At 53.3% G+C, this 22,131-nt stretch overlaps 1 protein-coding gene across 1 annotated transcript in view; it reads right to left on the bottom strand.

Annotated features, from left to right (window-relative positions):
• Positions 1–21,859, bottom strand: part of rps6kl1 (ribosomal protein S6 kinase-like 1) — a 72,181-nt gene extending 50,322 nt beyond the window's left edge. The window contains exon 1 of the mRNA XM_070877568.1: positions 21,640–21,859. The gene's annotated coding sequence lies outside the window, so the exon portion shown is untranslated. The remainder of the gene's footprint in view (positions 1–21,639) is intronic.
• Positions 21,860–22,131: the final 272 nt, after the last annotated feature.

Here is a 22,131-nt window from a genome sequence, read left to right as displayed (position 1 = left end):
CACTGTGGTTGACCCTCTGAAATGGCCTAGCATGCCACTTATTACCTTCTCACGGGCAAGCAATAAATACTGGCCTTGCTGGCAATGCCCATATCCAATGAATGAATAAAAAATATATCAGACACACGAGTCTGGCGACATCTCTGGAAATACTTGATGGGTACTTTTGCTAATTTTCTCTCCTTTCCTGAGGGCAGTGATTTAGGTGGCTTACTGTTCCTTGGACTCGCAGCAGCCTCTTTACATTGAACCCAAATGATCATTCTTAATGTGAAAGGCTGCACAGCAACTCTTGGCAGCCTCCTTGACTATGGGGGTGTCGCAGCCAAGGTCGATCCTCTACACACTCCTGCACTTCCCACGAATTGTGAAGTGGGAACGCAGGTCGATCCTTACCCACTCTCGTTCAAGGACATGGTGGCGAACTAACACACCCACCATTGACCCGGCTGAGACAATTAGCAAAGCACAGTCCAGGAACTGAACTGCGAACTGGTCTGGTCTGTACTGTTCACAGTACTACATCACACAGTGCGTTCACCCACTGAGGACTGAGGGAAAAATCATTGAGTAGGGGGCAATAACCAAATGAACTGTGCCTTGGCTGAGTGGCATGCCTGCATGCGATGGAAGGACATTACTTTGTGACTGTATTCATCGCAAGGTGGAGCACAAAACATGGCTCAATGCAAGATTAAAACAAAACTATGTGTTAGTAGATGCCCTTTTATTGGCGACAATGTTTTCCAGCTGTAAGTGGCAGAGCATTCAGTCTACAATGATTTCACATTTCTAGCTTGTACAAATCTTGCCCGGAAAAAGAGAGTTTTTTAAAAAAAAGAAAAACACAAAAATCATGCAAGATTGTTTTACCTGTTGCTCAGTTATTTATCTGAATACAGATAGGGTAGACTGGAGAACCGGGAGTTCCAGTAGATCGCAGAATTGCTTCAAATGGAATTGGTTCTAATGATAGAAATGTGGCAACGTCTGATCCATATCAGACTGGTCGCTTACATCTGCAGCTCATTCAGCGCAGACAGAGTTAACAGCACAACTGACAACATCTATATGGCGGAGACAGCGAACCTACCCACCCATGTACAGTACAAGCTGAATGCTCCTAGAACACAGAATGCTCAGTGTGGATTGGCTGCTGGTGACATCATTCTTTTGTGACTGTCACAGGCGGACACCCACCTGTGGGAGCTTTGTGTTCAGCTCTTTTGCTCTTCCACTGAGCTCACTACAAGGGAATGGAACAAATAGCACTGAATAGTACGTCTAGCTGAATGACAACCATTTTTGTGCCAACTTAAAAATCGCAGCGAGCACGAAAACACAATTGACTCTTCTATAGCTTTCAAAAAACAATGCACCTACTTTTACAAAAGGGTTTACTCTAATTTCTACGCTTAACCCCATCCAGTTCCTGTTCCAATGAAGACCAGCAGAACATTAATGACCATGCTCTGTAACATAGTCAATCACCCACATCCATCTTTATCCTTACCGCCATCAAACAGCTTCTGAAACAGCTATTTAGACAGCCCTTAACACAGATTTAACTGTTTTTTGGCTGGGATGAGAGTCTGTGACACATATCCACTACCAAATGAGGAAAGAAAATTCTTCCGGTGTTCAGCTTAGTTTGTGGCTTAATTTTTGTACTTGTGCCCTCTAGTTATGAGACAATGAGCCAGGTTAAATTATCTGCTTACAACTGCAATATTTGTGTTACTTTAGGAGTCTGCATCACATGACTTCAACATTTTCTTGGCAACAAAAATAAGTTCATTTGAGCATCACATCATTACTTCAAGTTAAAAACAAACAAATCATCCTTGTACCTCTTCTCTGAACTCTCTCCAATACATCAATGTTCTTTTGATGGTTGGGTGCCCAAAACGGCACACATTTATATGTGGTTATGCCAATGAATTCTATGAGCTTAAAATAATTGTTCAACTGATGCATTTAGTCCTCCTATTAGCCCATTTAAGAACATAAGAAATAGGAATAGGAGCAGGCCATACGGCCCCTCGAGCCTGCCCCGCCATTCAATAAGATCATGGCTGATCTGATCATGGACTCAGCTCCCCATAACCTCTTATCCCCTTATCTTCCCCCCCCACTCCTCATAACCTCTTATTGTTTAAGAAACTGTCTATTTCTGTCTTAAATTTATTCAATGTCCCAGCTTCCACAGCTCTCTGAGCCAGCGAATGCCACAGATTTACAACCCTCAGAGAAGAAATTTCTTCATCTCTGTTTTAAATCGGCGGCCCCTTATTCTAAGATCGTGCCCTCTAGTTCTAGTCTCCCCCGTCAGTGGAAACATCCTCTCTGCATCCACCTTGTCAAGCCCCCTCATAATCTTATAGGTTTTGATAAGATCACCTCTTATTCTTCTGAATTCCAATAAGCAGAGGCCCAACCTACTCAACCTTTCCTCATAAGTCAACCCCCCTCATCCCCGGAATCAACTAGTGAGCCTTCTCTGAACTGCCTCAAAGAAAGTTTATCCTTTCATAAATATGGAAACCAAAATTGCATGCAGTATTCCAAGTGTGGCCTCACCAATACCTTATATAGTTGTAGTAAGACTTCCCTGCTTTTATACTCCATTCCCTTTGCAATAAAGGCCAAGATACCATTGGTCTTCCTGATCACTTGCTGTACCTGCATACTATTCTTTTGTGTTTCATACACAAGTACTCCCAGGTCCCGCTGTACTGCGGCACTTTTCAATTTTTCTCCATTTAAATAATAACTTGCTCTTTGATTTTTTTCTGCCGAAGTGCATGACCTCACACTTTCCAACATTATACTCCATCTGCCAAATTTTTGCCCACTCACTTAACCTGTCTATGTCCTTTTGCAGATTATGTATGTCCTCCTCACACATTGTTTTTCCTCCCATCTTTGTATTGTTAGCAAACTTGGCTACGTTACACTCAGTCCTTTCTTCCAAGTCGTTAATATAGATTGTAAATAGTTGGGGTCTCAGCACTGATCCCTGAGGCACCCCACTAGTTACTGGTTGCCAACCAGAGAATGAACCATTTATCCCGACTCTCTGTTTTCTGTTCGTTAGCCAATCCTCTATCCATGCTAATATATTACCCCCAACTTTTATCTTGTGCAGTAACCTTTTATGTGGCACCTTGTCAAATGCCTTCTGGAAATCCAAATACACCACATCCACCGGTTCCCCTTTATCCACCCTGTTCGTTACATACTCAAAGAACTCCAGCAAATGTGTCAAACATGGCTTCGCCTTCATAAATCCATGCTGACTCTGCCTGACCGAATTTTGCTTTTCCAAATGTCCTGCTACTACTTCTTTAATAACGGACTCCAACATTTTCCCAACCACAGATGTTAGGCTAACTGGTCTATAGTTTCCTGCTTTTTGTTTGCCTCCTTTTTTAAATAGGGGCGTTACATTTGCAGCTTTCCAATCTGCTGGGACCTCCTCAGAATCCAGGGAATTTTGGTAAATTACAACCAATGCATCCACAATCCCTGCCGCTACTTCTCTCAAAACCCTTGGATGCAAGCCATCATGTCCAGGGGATTTATCTGCCTTTAGTCCCATTATCTTACTGAGTACCACCTCCTTAGTGATTGTGATTGTGTTAAGTTCCTCCCCCTCCCCATAGCCACTAGACTATCCACTGTTGGAATATTGTTAGTGTCCTCTACCATAAAGACTGATACAAAATATTTGTTCATGTTGACTAGATATTATCAGTATATGGTACACAATCACACCCAAACTTACTTCCCTACTATAAAAGGCCCAGCGGGAGCTCGAGAGTCAGCGGCAGTTGGCGAGAGGTGGGAGCAGTGTCGGAGCGGCCTATAAAAGGCCCAGCGGGAGCTCGAGAGTCAGCGGCAGTTGGTGAGAGGTGGGAGCAGCGTCGGAGTGGCTTATAAAAGGCCCAGCGGGAGCTCGAGAGTCAGCGACAGTTGGTGAGAGGCGGGAGCAGTGTCGGAGCGGCCTATAAAAGGCCCAGCGGGAGCTCGAGAGTCAGCGGCAGTTGGTGAGAGGCGGGAGCAGCGTCGGAGCAGCCTATAAAAGGCGTACCGGTGCAGCTACAGGGGGAGAGAAAGCAAAAATGAAGTAGAAAGGAATCAAAAGGTGACGTCACAGCCAATGGGGTAAGTGATTGGCTGGTGATTGGTGAGTAGCTTTTCTTTTTATTTTTATATCAGTAAGTAAACTGTAACATTGTTATTACCAATTTAAGGGTATCTAAGGGTTAAGGCATGGCAGGAGAGCTCGGTCACGTGATATGCTCCTCCTGTGCCATGTGGGAACTCAGGGATGCTTCCGGCGTCCCTGACGACTACGTGTGTAAGAAGTGTATCCGCCTCCATCTCTTGATGGGCCACATTGCGGAATTGGAGCTGAGGGTGGATTCACTCTGGAGCATCCACGATGCTGAGAATGACATAAGTGGCATGTGCTGTGAGTTGGTCTTATCGCATGAGAAGGATCCACAGCCAGCTAGGGAAGAGTAGTACAAAGAAGGTAGTGCAGGGGTCCCATCTGGTCATCCCCCTGCAAAACAGATACACTGTTTTGAGTGCTGTTGAGGGAGATGACTCATTAGGGGAGAGCAACAGCAGCCAAGTTCATGGCACCGTGGCTGGCTCTGTTGTACAAGAGGGCATAATAAAGAGTGGGAGAGCGATAGTGATAGGGGATTCAATCATAAGGGGAATAGATAGGCGTTTCTGCGGCCGCAATCGAGACTCCAGGATGGTATGTTGCCTCCCTGGTGCAAGGGTCAAGGATGTCTCCGAGCGAGTGCTCGACATTCTGAAAAGGGAGGGAGAACAGCCAGTTGTCGTGGTGCACATTGGTACCAACGACATAGGTAAAAAAAGGGATAAGGTCCTACGAGACGAATTTAAGGAGCTAGGAGTTAAATTAAAAAGTAGGACCTCAAAAGTAGTAATCTCGGGATTGCTACCAGTGCCACGTGCTAGTCAGGAATCGCAGGATAGCACAGATGAATACGTGGCTTGAGCAGTGGTGCAGCAGGGAGGGATTCAAATTCGTGGGGCATTGGAACAGGTTCTGGGGGAGGTGGGACCAGTACAAACCGGACGGTCTGCACTTGGGCAGGAACGGAACCAATGTCCTCGGGGGAGTGTTTGCTAGTGCTGTTGGTGAGGAGTTAAACTAATATGGCAGGGGGATGGGAACCAATACAGGGAGACAGAGGGAAACAAAAAGGAGACAAAAACAAAAGACAGAAAAGAGATGAGTAAAAGTGGAGGGCAGAGAAACCAAAGGCAAGTAACAAAAAGGGCCACTGAATATAAAAGGGCTGCAGGAGGGGTAAAAACTAAAAATCATGGTTTAAAAACTAGGATGAAAACACTCTACCTAAATGCACGCAGCATTAGAAATAAAGTAAATGAGTTGAAGGCACAAATCATTACAAATGGGTATGATTTGGTTGCCATTACAGAGACATGGTTGCAAGGTGGCCAGGACTGGGAATTAAACGTACAGGGGTATCTGACGATTCGGAACGATAGGCAGGAAGGGTTAATAAGGGATGATACCAGGGCAGTTGTGAGGGATGATATTGGCTCCAATGAACAAAATGTTGAATCATTCGAGATAGTAAGGGGAAAAAGTCACTGGTCGGCGTAGTTTATCGGCCCCCAAATAATAACTTCATGGTGGGGCGGGCAATAATCAAGGGAATAATGGAGGCATGTGAAAAAGGAACGGCAGTAGTTATGGGGGATTTTAACCAACATAGCGATTGGTCAAATCAAATCGCAGCGGGTAGCCTGGAGGAGGAATTCATAGAATGCATACGGGATTGTTTCTTAGAACAGTATGTAACAGAGCCTACAAGGGAGCAAGCCATTTTGGATCTGGTCCTGTGTAACGAGACAGGAAAAATAAACGATCTCCTCATAAAAGATCCTCTCGGAATGAGTGATCACAATATGTTTGAATTTGTAATACAGATTGAGGATGAGGAAGTTGTGTCAGAAACGAGCGTACTATGCTTAAACAAAGGGGACTACAGTGGGATGAGGGCAGAGTTGGCTAAAGTAGACTGGAAACAAGGACTAAACGGTGGCACAATTGAGGAACAGTGGAGGACTTTTAAGGAGCTCTTTCATAATGCGCAACAAAAATATATTCCAGTGAAAAAGAAGGGCGGCAAGAGAAGAGATAACCAGCCATGGATAACCAAGGAAATAAAGGAAAGTATCAAATCAAAGACCAATGCGTATAAGGTGGCCAAGGTTAGTGGGAAACTAGAGGATTGGGAAGATTTTAAGCAACAGCAATGAATGACTAAAAAAGCAATAAAGAAAGGGAAGATCGATTACAAAGATAAACTTGCGCAAAACATAAAAACAGATCGTAAAAGCTTTTACAGATATATAAAACGGAAAAGAGTGACTAAAGTAAATGTTGGTCCCTTAGAAGATGAGAAGGGGGATTTAATAATGGGAAATGTGGAAATGGCTGAGACCTTAAACAATTATTTTGCTTCCGTCTTCACAGTGGAAGACACAAAAACCATGCCAAAAATTGCTGGTCATAGGAATGTGGGAAGGGAGGACCTTGAGATGATCACTATCACTAGGGAGGTAGTGCTGGACAGGCTAATGGGACGGAAGGTAGACAAGTCCCCTGGTCCTGATGAAATGCATCCCAGGGTATTAAAAGAGATGGCGGAAGTTATAGGATGCATTTGTTATAATCTACCAAAATTCTCTGGACTCTGGGGAGGTACCAGCGGATTGGAGAGCAGCTAATGTAACGCCTGTTTTAAAAAGGGGGCAGGCAAAAGACAGGTAACTATAGGCCAGTTAGTTTAACATCTGTAGTGGGGAAAATGCTTGAAACTATCATTAAGGAAGTAATAGCGGGACATCTGGATAGGAATAGTGCAATCAAGCAGACGCAGCATGGATTCATGAAAGGGAAATCATGTTTAACTAACTTACTGGAATTCTTTGAGGATATAATGAGCATGGTGGATAGAGGTGTACCGATGGATGTGGTGTATTTAGATTTCCAAAAGGCATTCGATAAGGTGCCACACAAAAGGTTCCTGCAGAAGATAAATGTACGTGGAGTCAGAGGAAATGTATTAGCATGGATAGAGAATTGGCTGGCGAACAGAAAGCAGAGAGTCGGGATAAATGGGTCCTTTTCCGGTTGGAAATCAGTGGTTAGTGGTGTGCCACAGGGATCAGTGCTGGGACCACAACTGTTTACAATATACATAGATGACCTAGAGGAGGGGACAGAGTGTAGTGCAACAAAATTTGCAGATGACACTAAGATTAGTGAGAAAGCGGGTTGTGTAAAGGACTCAGAGAGGCTGCAAGGAGATTTGGATAGGTTAAGCGAATAGGCTAAGGTTTGGCAGATGGAATACAATGTCGGAAAGTGTGAGGTCATCCACCTTGGGAAAAAAAAAACAGTAAAAGGGAATATTATTTGAATGGGGAGAAATTACAACATGCTGTGGTGCAGAGGGACCTGGGGGTCGTTGTGCATGAAACTCTTTTAGAGTCTACCTGCAAAACATAAACATTAAACTGTGCCACCCGACCTGGGTGACACACCAGACATTTACAAGGCCCTTTTTTTTCTTTTTTTTGTTTTTTTTTTGTGTTTTTTTGTTTTTTTTTTTTGTTTTTTTTTTGGGCACTAAAATCACAATTTCTCCGGTGCCCCCTATAAAAGGGAAGGGGACACTAAAAGCACCGGCAATTAAAACAAATTAAACTTTAAAATGTAAAATCAAATTAAAATTTGGTTGCCGGGCGTGATGATGCACTCCAGTCCCTCCGGTGCCCACCTCTCGCGGAAGGCCGCGAGCGTACCGGTGGACACCGCGTGCTCCATCTCCAAGGACACCCTGGACCGGATGTAAGAGCGGAAGAGAGGCAGGCAGTCAGGTTGAACGACCCCCTCGACCGCCCGCTGCCTGGACCGGCTGATGGCACCCTTGGCCGTGCCCAGGAGCAGTCCTACGAGGAGGCCTTCGGACCTACCCGCTCCCCTCCGCACAGGGTGCCCAAAGATCAGGAGAGTGGGACTGAAGTGCAGCCAGAATTTCAGGAGCAGCCCCTTCAAATAATGGAACAGGGGCTGCAACCTCGTGCACTCCATAAAAACATGGAACACGGACTCCTCCAGACCGCAGAAATTGCAGGCGGCCTGGGAGTCCGTGAACCGGCTTAAAAATTTATTGCACGGCACTGCTCCGTGCACCACCCTCCAGGCCAAGTCCCCGATGAATAGTGGGAGGACCCCTGCGTAGAGTGCCCTCCATCGGGGACCCCCGCCTCCTCCGGACGGCAAGATGGTACGCCATGGCGTGTCCGGACGGCCGGCGAGGATGGCAAAGTTGAGGGTGTGCAGGAGCAGCCCGTACAGGAAACCCCTCCGCGCGGAACTGAAAGGCACGGAGGGGATTTCCCCGAGGCGGCTCAAGTTGTGAGGCGCCGGCCCCCGAGGGAGGTTCCGGGGTTTGGCGCCGATGAGGAATTCCGTCCAGACGGGGGTCAGTTCGGACGGGATCTCCCCACGTGCCTGAGCCTCCTCGATGCACCTAACGGAGTCAGGGCCCAGAGCTGTTTTTAGCGACTCGATGGCATCGGCCGCGTGGCGGACGTTGGCAGAGTTTAGGCGCCGCGCCAGCGTGTCTGGCGCCATCCAGCCCGCTCCTCCGCCATCGAGCAGGTCCCTGACCCTGGTCACCTCACCAGCCACAGCCCTCTCTTCCGACCGCCACATGAAGCCTCGGCCGTGGAGGTACGGATTCCCGAGCAGCGGCTCCTGCAGGACGGCCGCCACTCCAGCCGGCGGAGAGCTGCGCTTGGTGGAGACTTTGTTCCAGACCCTGATGAGTTCCCTGTAAAAGACAGGCAGCTCCCGGAGGGCGGTCCTGGCACCCCCCAAGTTCACAAACAGGAGCTGCGTGTCATAATTGAGGTCGAGCTGCTGGCGGAAGAAATACCTCGCCAGAGCGCACCACCTAGGAGGGGGCTCGACGTAAAGGTATCTCTGCAGGGTCTGAAGGCGGAAAGTCGCGAGCTGGGCGCTGACGCACACCAACGACTGACCGCCCTCCTCAAGCGGGAGACTCAAGACCGCGGCAGAGACCCAGTGCTTCCTGTTGTTCCAGAAGAAGTCCACCAGCTTCTTCTGTATCTTGGCGACAAACGCAGGGGGAGGGGTCAAAGTGACCAGCCGGTACCACAGCATTGCGGCCACCAGCTGGTTTATGACTAGCGCTCGACCCCTGTAGGACAGCACTCGGAGCAGTCCTGTCCAGCGCCCTAGGCGAGCGGCGACCTTGGCCTCCAGCTCCTGCCAGTTCGCCGGCCAGGCTCCCTCGTCGGGGCTAAGGTAGACTCCCAGATAGAGGAGATGGGTCGTGCTCCAGGCAAAAGGCCTGAGCTCCTCCGGCAGGGAGTCCACCCGCCACTGACCCACCAGGAGTCCGGAACATTTCTCCCAGTTGATCCTGGCGGAGGACGCGGCCGAGTAAATCTCCTGGCACTCACGCATCCTCCGCAGGTCAGCGGGATCCTCTATCGCGAGGAGCACGTCATCGGCGTAAGCCGAGAGGACGACCTCCACGCCCGGCCCTTGCAGAGCCAGTCCCGTCAACCTCGTCCGCAAGAGGCGCAGGAAAGGCTCCACGCAAACGGCGTCGTTGTGCATGAAACTCTTTTAGAGTCTACCTGTGAAAACATAAAACAATAACGGTGCCACCCAACCTGGGTGACACTCCAGACATTTACAAGGCCCTTTTTTTCCCCCCCTTTTTTTTGTTTTTTTTTGTGTTTTTCTTTTTTTTTGGTTTTTTTTTTGGGCACTAAAATCACAATTTTCCCTAGTGCCCCCTATAAAAGGGAAGGGGGACACTAAAATCACCGGCAATTAAAACAAATTAAACTTAAAAAACGTAAAATCAAATTAAAATTTGGTTGCCGGGCGTGATGATGCACTCCAGTCCCTCCGGTGCCCACCTCTCGCGGAAGGCCGCGAGCGTACCGGTGGACACCGCGTGCTCCATCTCCAAGGACACCCTGGACCGGATGTAAGAGCGGAAGAGAGGCAGGCAGTCAGGTTGAACGACCCCCTCGACCGCCCGCTGCCTGGACCGGCTGATGGCACCCTTGGCCGTGCCCAGGAGCAGTCCTACGAGGAGGCCTTCGGACCTACCCGCTCCCCTCCGCACAGGGTGCCCAAAGATCAGGAGAGTGGGACTGAAGTGCAGCCAGAATTTCAGGAGCAGCCCCTTCAAATAATGGAACAGGGGCTGCAACCTTGTGCACTCCATAAAAACATGGAACACGGACTCCTCCAGACCGCAGAAATTGCAGGCGGCCTGGGAGTCCGTGAACCGGCTTAAAAATTTGTTGCACGGCACTGCTCCGTGCACCACCCTCCAGGCCAAGTCCCCGATGAATAGTGGGAGGACCCCTGCGTAGAGTGCCCTCCATCGGGGACCCCCGCCTCCTCCGGACGGCAAGATGGTACGCCATGGCGTGTCCGGACGGCCGGCGAGGATGGCAAAGTTGAGGGTGTGCAGGAGCAGCCCGTACAGGAAACCCCTCCGCGCGGAACTGAAAGGCACGGAGGGGATTTCCCCGAGGCGGCTCAAGTTGTGAGGCGCCGGCCCCCGAGGGAGGTTCCGGGGTTTGGCGCCGATGAGGAATTCCGTCCGGACGGGGGTCAGTTCGGACGGGATCTCCCCACGTGCTTGAGCCTCCTCGATACACCTAACGGAGTCAGGGCCCAGAGCTGTTTTTAGCGACTCGATGGCATCGGCCGCGCGGCGGACGTTGGCAGAATTTAGGCGCCGCGCCAGCGTGACTGGCGCCATCCAGCCCGCTCCTCCGCCATCGAGCAGGTCCCTGACCCTGGTCACCTCACCAGCCACAGCCCTCTCTTCCGACCGCCACATAAAACCTCGGCCGTGGAGGTACGGATTCCCGAGCAGCGGCTCCTGCAGGACGGCCGCCACTCCAGCCGGTGGAGAGCTGCGCTTGGTGGAGACTTTGTTCCAGACCCTGATGAGTTCCCTGTAAAAGACAGGCAGCTCCCGGAGGGCGGTCCTGGCACCCCCCAAGTTCACAAACAGGAGCTGCGTGTCATAATTGAGGTCGAGCTGCTGGCGGAAGAAATACCTCGCCAGAGCACACCACCTAGGAGGGGGCTTGACGTAAAGGTATCTCTGCAGGGTCTGAAGACGGAAAGTCGCGAGCTGGGCGCTGACGCACACCAACGACTGACCGCCCTCCTCAAGCGGGAGACTCAAGACCGCGGCAGAGACCCAGTGCTTCCTGTTGTTCCAGAAGAAGTCCACCAGCTTCTTCTGTATCTTGGCGACAAACGCAGGGGGAGGGGTCAAAGTGACCAGCCGGTACCACAGCATTGCGGCCACCAGCTGGTTTATGACTAGCGCTCGACCCCTGTAGGACAGCACTCGGAGCAGTCCTGTCCAGCGCCCTAGGCGAGCGGCGACCTTGGCCTCCAGCTCCTGCCAGTTCGCCGGCCAGGCTCCCTCGTCGGGGCTAAGGTAGACTCCCAGATAGAGGAGATGGGTCGTGCTCCAGGCAAAAGGCCTGAGCTCCTCCGGCAGGGAGTCCACCCGCCACTGACCCACCAGGAGTCCGGAACATTTCTCCCAGTTGATCCTGGCGGAGGACGCGGCCGAGTAAATCTCCTGGCACTCACGCATCCTCCGCAGGTCAGCGGGATCCTCTACCGCGAGGAGCACGTCATCGGCGTAAGCCGAGAGGACGACCTCCACGCCCGGCCCTTGCAGAGCCAGTCCCGTCAACCTCGTCCGCAAGAGGCGCAGGAAAGGCTCCACGCAAACGGCGTATAACTGGCCGGACATGGGGCATCCCTGGCGCACCCCTCTCCTAAAGCGAAGGGGCGCCGTCAAGGACCCGTTGACCTTAATCAGACACTCCGCGGCGGCGTACAAAAGTCGGATCCGGGCGACGAAATGCGTCCCGAACCCGAAAGCGCGCAGAGTTCCGAGCAGATAGTCGTGATCCACCCTGTCGAACGCCTTCTCTTGGTCGAGGGATAGGAAGGCGACCGACAGACCAGCCTCCTGGGAACAATGGATGAGGTCCCGGACCAGATGGATGTTATCGTGGATTGTCCGGCCCGGGACCGTGTATGACTGGTCGGGGTGGATCATGTGGTCCAGCACGGCACCAAGGCGAGCAGACATCGCCCTGGCGAAAATTTTGTAGTCCGTGCTGAGGAGGGAGACCGGGCGCCAGTTCTTAAGGAGGCGGAGATCGCCCTTCTTAGGCAGCAGGACGATGACTGCCCTGCGCCAAGAGAGGGGCATCTCCCCGGTCGCCAGACTTTCCCCCAGGACCCGCGCGTAGTCGCTCCCCAGGACGTCCCAGAACGCCCTGTGGAACTCCACGGTCAGCCCGTCCAGCCCCGGGGATTTTCCCCTCGAGAGCCGGGCGAGGGCACCGGTCAGCTCCGCCAGGCTTAGCGGAGCTTCCAGATTTTCGGCGCCCTCCGGGCCGACCTTCGGCAGGTCCTCCCACAAAACTCTACGCGCTTCCTCGCTGGACGGATCCGGAGAGAACAGAGCCCCGTAATATTCACGGACCCTGTTGTTGACGCCCTCCGGATCCGAGACGAGAGAGCCGTCGTCGGCCAGCAGCGTCAAGAGCTGCTTACGGACACTCTGCCTTTTTTCCAGCGAGTAGAAGAAGGGGGAGCCGCGGTCCAGATCCCGCAGGAACCGGATCCGCGACCTCACGAACGCGCCTCGGGACCCGACGAGCTGCAGGTCCTTCAGCGCGGCCTTCTTCGCTTCGTACACCGTCCGCAGGGCCGGGTCCTGGACGACTTGACCGAGACGGGCTTCCAGGTCGAGCACCTCTTTTTCTAGGCGCCCGACTCTGGCCGCCCGCCTCTTGGTCGACCCCCTCGCGTACTCTTGACAGAAGACGCGGACGTGAGCCTTGCCCACGTCCCACCATAGCCTCAAGGAGGGGAAGCCCCCCTGCTTCCTTCTCCAGTCGGACCAGAATCGACGGAACGAGTCCTGGAAACGCACGTCCTCCAGCAGCCGGTTGTTAAAGTGCCAGTACGCGGACCCCGCCCTCGCGCGGAGCGAAGCGAGCTCCGCCCACACCAGGTGGTGGTCCGAACACGGCACCGGCCGCATGGAGGCCGCCGGGACGCAGGAAACGTACGCCCGAGACACGTAAAGGCGGTCGACTCTAGACCATCCAACTCCAGGCCTCACCCAAGTAAAGGCGCTGGAGTCGGGGTGGAGATTTCGCCAGACGTCCACCAAGTCGAAGGACCCGACCAGGTCCCTCAACTTCTCCATCGCCGTCATGCACTGCGGGGCACCGGAGCGGTCCCTCGCCTCGAGGGTGCAGTTAAAATCCCCCCCGAGGACAATGCAGTCGCCGACGTCGACGGAGCCAAGAAGAGCGGACACCTCTTCAAAGAAGCGCGTTTGCTGCGGGCCGGGATGAGGGGCGTACACGTTCACGAGATGGAGCGGCACGTCCCCCAGGCGAACCGTTACGTGCAGCAAGCGGCCTGGCACGGGCTCCTCGACCCCCAAGATCTCCGGCTGAAAATGCGGGCCCAGCAAGATGGCCACCCCACTAGAAATGGCGGTGAGGTGGCTCATGCGGACCTCTCCTTGCCATTCCAGGAGCCACGTGGCTTCGTCTCCCGGAACGGTGTGGGTTTCTTGCAGGAAGCACACCGCATATTTCCCCTCCCGCAGGAGCGAAAAATTGTCAAATCTACGGCGTGCCCCTCTGCCGCCGTTGATGTTGAGGCTGGCTATGGTTATCTTCATGGCAAAAGCATAGTGCAACCTCTACCTTAACCTATTGTGGGGGAGGGAGCGGAGTCTTTTGTTGAACTCCGCTCCCTCCGCAGCCCAGCGAGGAGTCCCTCGAGCTCGCGCAGCTCAAGGTGCTGCTCCTTTGTCAAGGGCCCGCCCGCGGCCAAGGTTTTAACGGCGGCGCGGACGGACCCCTTGATCAGCTCCGGCTCGGACCATTTTTCCAGGGCCAGTCGGGCTTGGTCGCGGCGACCCCGGCTCTGGGCCAAAAAGTCCCGGAGTTCCTTTGCAGGAACGAGGAGGGCCTCAGCGGCGGCCGCGAGCAGATCCACCGCCTCCCTGGCGGTGGTCTCTAGGTCTTCACCCGCGTCCCCCACCGAGTCCCCGTCCTCCTCCGGGAGGTGGCCGCCAGCAGCCGGCCCATCGACCGCACAAGGTACGGCAAATGAACCGGCCGCTCCAACCGGCCCTGGCACTGCCCCGATCCCACCCCCAGGATCGTCGGCAGAGGAGTCCCCACTGGGCTCTTTTAAAAATGGTGCTGGGTCGGGAAATGACAGCGGAAGGGGTTCCCCCTCCGCCCCAGGAACCGGAGAACAAGGAGAGACCCGGCCATAGGAAATCCCCAGGCCCTCCAAGTGCTCCAGCTCCAAAGTAAGGGGCGAGGGTGGGTGTTCCTCCCCCTCCCCGCTGCCACCCCCCGGCCCAGCATCTACAGTGTCATAATTATTTAATTTTTTTTCTGCCGGGTCGAGCGACTCCCGGGGGAAGTTGGATAATAGCTGGGCGGGCTCAGGTTCGGCCTTTTCGGCCTCGCCCGCCTCAGTCCCCGGGACGCCCGGCCCGGCGGCTACGCATTCCTCCGCGGTCCCCACGCCCCCCACGACAGGCAGATCTTCCACTCCATCCCCGGGAGGCAGAGGCTGGGCAGCCTCAACTGTCTCACCCTCCCCGGGGAAAGACTCCTCGCGCCTGCAGCGCAATTTGGGGGCGCTGGTGGGGGACGCGGGACACGCGGCGGGCACCGCCTCCTCCGCGGAGGGATGTTGTTCCCCCTCCGCCTCATTGGGGCGGTGCCTCTTTTTGTTCCTGGGGGCGCGCGGAGTCAGGGAGACCTCCATGTCTGCCGAGGCCTCCCGCTCCGCCCCCCCCTTTTCCTTTTCTTGCCCGCGCCTGGGCCCCTCTGTGGTGGTATTCAAGGGCCCGGGCACGGGCTCGGGGCACCCCGCGCTCGCCGGTGACTGGGTTGGGCTGAGCGCGGTGGTCAGACTTTCCGGCGCACCGAGGGGACCCGCCTCTAGATGTTTCTCCTTCTTCCGCGCCTTCTTTCCGCTCGGACGCTCTCCCTCCCCCCCGCCGGAGGCCCTGAAAACAAAGGCCTCCGACGATGCCCGCGCACCCATGGCTCCCGGCACGCGGACGCAACTAGGGGGAGGGGTGGCGGCGGCGCCAGCCTTGGCCGCCTTCGGTGGTTTGGCGGCCTTGGAGGCGGGGCAGTTCTTGCGAACGTGCCCCACCTCCCTGCAGGCATGGCACCGCACGCCGTCCGACGTCCAGAAGACGCGGTAGGCAGTCCCCTCGTGCACCACATTAAAATGACCTTCCGTCGTCTCCTCCCGCGCCAGCCGGACAAAGAGCTGGCGGCGGAAGGAGAACACGTGGCGCAGGCTGTTCTCCCTGAGGCCGAGCGGTATGGGGTTGATCCCTGACCTTACCTCCCCCAGTTGTTGTAGGTGAGGGAGGAGGAGCTCAGCGGAAACAAAGGGCGGGACGTTTGAAACGATGACCCTCTGCGCGGTGGCCTCGAGAGGGTCCACCGGCAGGAACGTCCCGCCCACCGTGAGCCCCTTTTCAAGGGCCAGGGACACCGCCCGCTCCGACCCCAGGAAGAACACGGCCTTCCCAGACATCTTGGAGGCTGCGACAATGGCCGAGGGGCCGACTACCCCAGCCATCGCCCGCACGCACTCCTCAATGCTCATTGTGGGGTGAGTGTAGCTCTTGACCCCGTGTTTCCTGGTTATAAGTCTGAACGGTGGCAGGGCAGCGGGTGGCGCAGGAGGTGCCGTGGATGTGGACACCGCCTGCGCATACGTCCTTGCTGGCCCTGCCACCGGCGTGGATGGGGTCGCCATCACGGGGTCCCTTTAAGGGCTACACCCACCCCAAAGTCACAGGCCTTAATGGTCTTTAATGGCCTCTTATGTTAACTGAGCAGAGGAGCCCTTAACGAGGCACCTCTCCCCTCGTTGACAATTGGGGAGAGGCCTTGCTCCCTCTGCTCAGTTGTCTTAATTGGGTTTTTTTTTTATTAATTTGGAAGGAAAGGGTTCTCAGAGAGAGAGGGGAGAAACAGAGGGTAACGGAGAAAGAGAGAGGGGGGTGGGAAGGGGGGGGGGCTGCGAGGGCAGGTCTCCCCTCGCAGCTGTGGGTGGGTGCACTCCCCAGATGGCAAAACACAAAAGTCTTTGGGGTGGTCTTCAGGTGGGGGGAGAAGATGTCTTCACCTGGGGTAGCTGGAGCCACCAGGCACTCCTAACGATCCTTAATAGGGTGATTTATGACAATCTTCAGCCTGGTAGCTCCAGCTATCCCAGGCTAGGCAAATGTGGGGGGGGGTGGGGGGGGTTCCAATTGTGGGGGGGGCCCAGTTGTAAGCACGGCCCCCACGCACACTACCACACACACACACACCCCCCGCGATGTTCCGGCCCTCAGTGGTCTTCTTTCCTCCCCCCACCGATACAACAAAGTCTTTTTGGGAAATGCACCCACACCCACCTGTAGAATTGTTGAGTCTCCCTCCTTCCACACTGGATGTTGGTTGTTGTGGTTTTTCCCCCTCTCTCCAACTCCTTGCAGGATGGTAAAGATGTTGCAAAGTTCTCTGCTTTCTCCTCCTCTCCCTCTGGTTAAAGTTGTAGTGAAGCCCCTTCCTTCCTTCTGTTCCTGGGCTGGTCTCAGGGCTCTCCAGGCAGGAGCTCAAGTTGATAGCAGCTCCACTCACTGCTCACAGTTCCTACTGTGCAGGACACGCCTCCACTGCTTCACGATTGGTCCCTTGTGCATGAAACTCTTTTAGGAGTCTACCTGCAAAACATAAACAGCATTAAACTGTGCCACCCGACCTGGGTGACACAGCAGACATTTTCAAGCCCTTTTTTTTTTTTTTTTTTTTTTTTTTTTTTTTTTTTTTTTTTTTTTTTTTTGGGCGCTAAAATCAAATTTTTCCAGTGCCCCCTATAAAAGGAGAGGGGGACACTAAAAACACCGGCAATTAAAACAAATTAAACTTTAAAACGTAAAATCAAATTAAAATTTGGTTGCCGGGCGTGATGATGCACTCCAGTCCCTCCGGTGCCCACCTCTCGCGGAAGGCCGCGAGCGTACCGGTGGACACCGCGTGCTCCATCTCCAAGGACACCCTGGATCGGATGTAAGAGCGGAAGAGAGGCAGGCAGTCAGGTTGAACGACCCCCTCGACCGCCCGCTGCCTGGACCGGCTGATGGCACCCTTGGCCGTGCCCAGGAGCAGTCCTACGAGGAGGCCCTCGGACCTACCCGCTCCCCTCCGCACAGGGTGCCCAAAGATCAGGAGAGTGGGACTGAAGTGCAGCCAGAATTTCAGGAGCAGCCCCTTCAAATAGTGGAACAGGGGCTGCAACCTCGTGCATTCAATAAAAACATGGAACACGGACTCCTCCAGACCGCAGAAATTGCAGGCGGCTTGGGAGTCCGTGAACCGGCTTAAAAATTTGTTGCACGGCACTGCTCCGTGCACCACCCTCCAGGCCAAGTCCCCGATGAATAGTGGGAGGACCCCTGCGTAGAGTGCCCTCCATCGGGGACCCCCGCCTCCTCCGGACGGCAAGATGGTACGCCATGGCGTGTCCGGACGGCCGGCGAGGATGGCAAAGTTGAGGGTGTGCAGGAGCAGCCCGTACAGGAAACCCCTCCGCGCGGAACTGAAAGGCACGGAGGGGATTTCCCCGAGGCGGCTCAAGTTGTGAGGCGCCGGTCCCCGAGGGAGGTTCCGGGGTTTGGCGCCGATGAGGAAATCCGTCCGGACGGGGGTCAGTTCGGACGGGATCTCCCCACGTGCTTGAGCCTCCTCGATACACCTAACGGAGTCAGGGCCCAGAGCTGTTTTTAGCGACTCGATGGCATCGGCCGCGCGGCGGACGTTGGCAGAATTTAGGCGCCGCGCCAGCGTGACTGGCGCCATCCAGCCCGCTCCTCCGCCATCGAGCAGGTCCCTGACCCTGGTCACCTCACCAGCCACAGCCCTCTCTTCCGACCGCCACATGAAGCCTCGGCCGTGGAGGTACGGATTCCCGAGCAGCGGTTCCTGCAGGACGGCCGCCACTCCAGCCGGCGGAGAGCTGCGCTTGGTGGAGACTTTGTTCCAGACCCTGATGAGTTCCCTGTAAAAGACAGGCAGCTCCCGGAGGGCGGTCCTGGCACCCCCCAAGTTCACAAACAGGAGCTGCGTGTCATAATTGAGGTCGAGCTGCTGGCGGAAGAAATACCTCGCCAGAGCACACCACCTAGGAGGGGGCTCGACGTAAAGGTATCTCTGCAGGGTCTGAAGACGGAAAGTCGCGAGCTGGGCGCTGACGCACACCAACGACTGACCGCCCTCCTCAAGCGGGAGACTCAAGACCGCGACAGAGACCCAGTGCTTCCTGTTGTTCCAGAAGAAGTCCACCAGCTTCTTCTGTATCTTGGCGACAAACGCAGGGGGAGGGGTCAAAGTGACCAGCCGGTACCACAGCATTGCGGCCACCAGCTGGTTTATGACTAGCGCTCGACCCCTGTAGGACAGCACTCGGAGCAGTCCTGTCCAGCGCCCTAGGCGAGCGGCGACCTTGGCCTCCAGCTCCTGCCAGTTCGCCGGCCAGGCTTCCTCGTCGGGGCTAAGGTAGACTCCCAGATAGAGGAGATGGGTCGTGCTCCAGGCAAAAGGCCTGAGCTCCTCCGGCAGGGAGTCCACCCGCCACTGACCCACCAGGAGTCCGGAACATTTCTCCCAGTTGATCCTGGCGGAGGACGCGGCCGAGTAAATCTCCTGGCACTCACGCATCCTCCGCAGGTCAGCGGGATCCTCTACCGCGAGGAGCACGTCATCGGCGTAAGCCGAGAGGACGACCTCCACGCCCGGCCCTTGCAGAGCCAGTCCCGTCAACCTCGTCCGCAAGAGGCGCAGGAAAGGCTCCACGCAAACGGCGTATAACTGGCCGGACATGGGGCATCCCTGGCGCACCCCTCTCCTAAAGCGAAGGGGCGCCGTCAAGGACCCGTTAACCTTAATCAGACACTCCGCGGCGGCGTACAAAAGTCGGATCCGGGCGACGAAATGCGTCCCGAACCCGAAAGCGCGCAGAGTTCCGAGCAGATAGTCGTGATCCACCCTGTCGAACGCCTTCTCTTGGTCGAGGGATAGGAAGGCGACCGACAGACCAGCCTCCTGGGAGCAATGGATGAGGTCCCGGACCAGATGGATGTTGTCGTGGATCGTCCGGCCCGGGACCGTGTATGACTGGTCGGGGTGAATCATGTGGTCCAGCACGGCACCAAGGCGAGCAGACATCGCCCTGGCGAAGATTTTGTAGTCCGTGCTGAGGAGGGAGACCGGGCGCCAGTTCTTAAGGAGGCGGAGATCGCCCTTCTTAGGCAGCAGGACGATGACTGCCCTGCGCCCTTGTGCATGAATCCCAAAAGGTTAGTTTGCAGGTGCAGCAGGTAATCAGGAAGGCAAATGGAATGTTGGCCTTCATTGCGAAAGGGATGGAGTACAAAAGCAGGGAGGTGTTGCTGCAACTGTATAAGGTATTGGTAATGCCGCACCTGGAGTACTGCGTGCAATTTTGGTCACCTTACTTAAGGAAGGATATACTAGCTTTGGAAGGGGTACAGAGACGATTCACTAGGCTGATTCGAGAAATGAGGGGGTTAACTTATGATGATATATTGAGTAGACTGGGTGTTTACTCCTTGGAGTTCAGAAGGATGAGGGGTGATCTTATAGAAACATTTAAAATCATGAAAGGGATAGACAAGATCGAGGCAGAGAGGTTGTTTCCATTGGTGGGGGAGACTAGAACTAGGGGGCACAGCCTCAAAATACGGAGGAGCCAATTTAAAACCGAGTTGAGAAAGAATTTCTTCTCCCAGAGGGTTGTGAATCTGTGGAATTCTCTGCCCAAGGAAGCAGTTGAGGCTGGCTCATTGAATGTTTTCAAGTCAAAGATAGACAGATTTTTAAGCAATAAGGGAATTAAGGGTTACGGGGAGAGGGCGGGTAAGTGGAGCTGAGTCCATGACCAGATCAGCCATGATCTTATTGAATGGCGGAGCAGGCTCGAGGGGCTAGATGGCCTACTCCTGTTCTTAATTCTTATGTTCTTATGTTCTACCCAGGCATATACCTCTATAAGAATATCTTATATACCTCTAGAAGATCACCTCTCAGATCTCCTTTTTGACTGAAAATCCCAAGTTTCTCCAGTCGCTCTCTGCCCCACACACTGTAAAGGACATCGAGATATTTTCCACATTAAAGGCACACTATGATCTATACCCCTCAAGTAGATATACTGATGCCAACCATCTTGATATTCTCTGTATATATGACAGTAGGTTACAGGTAAGATCCATGTTCATTATATAACCACTTTGTGAGCGTTAGAAAATGGTAAATGACAGGCTATAGAATCAGTACCACAGCCACCCAACAATACAGCAGATGAGGAAGCAACATCTTGAGGGTTCAGATAATGCCAGAATTTGTGACAGTGAACAAAATTATGCAAGTCACATCAGTCCCGATGTGTGTCACATCCTTGCTGTTATGTGCCACTGTGCATTATTCTGAATAACACACAGAAATGTGGTGGTTTCGCACCATATTGTCTTTTCTGTGTTTTTTTAATCTTACATGTGACATTAGAACATAAGAAATATAAGAACATAAGAAATAGGAGCAGGAGTAGGCCCTATGGCCCCTCGAGCCTGCTCTGCCATGGCTAGTCTGATCTTGGTCTTAACTCCACTTTCCTGCCTGTTCCCCATAACCCTTGACTCCACCATTATTGAACACAACAGGTTTGAGAAAATACATTAATTTTACTGACATTTATAAAAACACCATCATCATGAAAGAAACTGGCAAACATTTCTTCACTTGTTTGCAAAATCGAGTTATAAATTCACTGTGCATTGCAAGAATAGTGATAATCTTTTAAACTGCCTTCTATTTCCCAAACAAAACAAAACTCCTTGATGCCAGCGAGTGCCTTTAAAAAAATTCTTGTTAATGCCAACCACAACATTCGAGGTGTTAATTTGCTAAATCGTCCTGTGGCACTCAGCTGTTACTCTCAACAGGACACACATTCCACCCGTTTAAAACAGTAATGTTATCAGATAGTTGCGAGTTCGTCTCACTTCAAATGAGATGATCCACTGGGAGGGAATCCAGGATTCGTTGCTTTGCTGAATTTATGAACTATTAATGTATTAACATCTGCAGACACGTTAGATGGCAGATCGCAGGGGAAGAAAGAACGAATCTTTATGCAATTTGGAGACAACCTGTCAGTAAAAGGGCCACCCTCCATATTTCTTTTGCTATAGATTTTGCAATATTACAATTTACACTGAATATTATCTGTGTCGGAAAGCGCAGGCACGTTAACAACTGGATTTCTCTTTGCTCAATCATTTTGGACGGCAGGATGAGAGTGATTAGAAATGGAGTTCTTGCCGTGGGTATGTTGGCGGTGTGTCTCTCGCTGCGCTCCCGGGTGATGTGCAGGCATCGCCGGGCTGCGGGCTCGCCACTCGCCGCCCTCTTACAATGTAGCTCAGCTCAGCAACTGTATCACTGACGCCTTCTCGCCACGGGTGCAGCAATTCTTCCTTTTGTTTTTTTTTAAACCCTCTCTTCAGCTGGCAATATAGTACTTCTGCAGCTGTCGCTACATTTTCCCCTTCTCCCTCACAGCCTCTTTACGGCAAGGTTGTATATATTTTTTGAAATACACAAGTTCTGCCCCCGCCCCCCCAAGAAAGTCGCAAAACGGCTCAGGAGGGGAGGAGCCGACACTTTGACTGGCAGCACAGGGAGGTTCCTTAAAGCGCCAGTGATCTCCTTCCGTGCCACCGATTGCCGAACACCTTATTTCAGGGATGAACTAGACAGCTTCCTTGCGGCATTTGGAACATTACTGGCCCAGTGACTAAGTCGAGGAACCGT

The sequence above is a fragment of the Pristiophorus japonicus genome, chromosome 4 (assembly GCF_044704955.1).
Source record: "Pristiophorus japonicus isolate sPriJap1 chromosome 4, sPriJap1.hap1, whole genome shotgun sequence".
NCBI lineage: Eukaryota > Metazoa > Chordata > Chondrichthyes > Pristiophoridae > Pristiophorus > Pristiophorus japonicus.
Note: the sequence above shows the minus strand (reverse complement) of the source record. Positions and strands in the feature narration are given on the sequence as shown.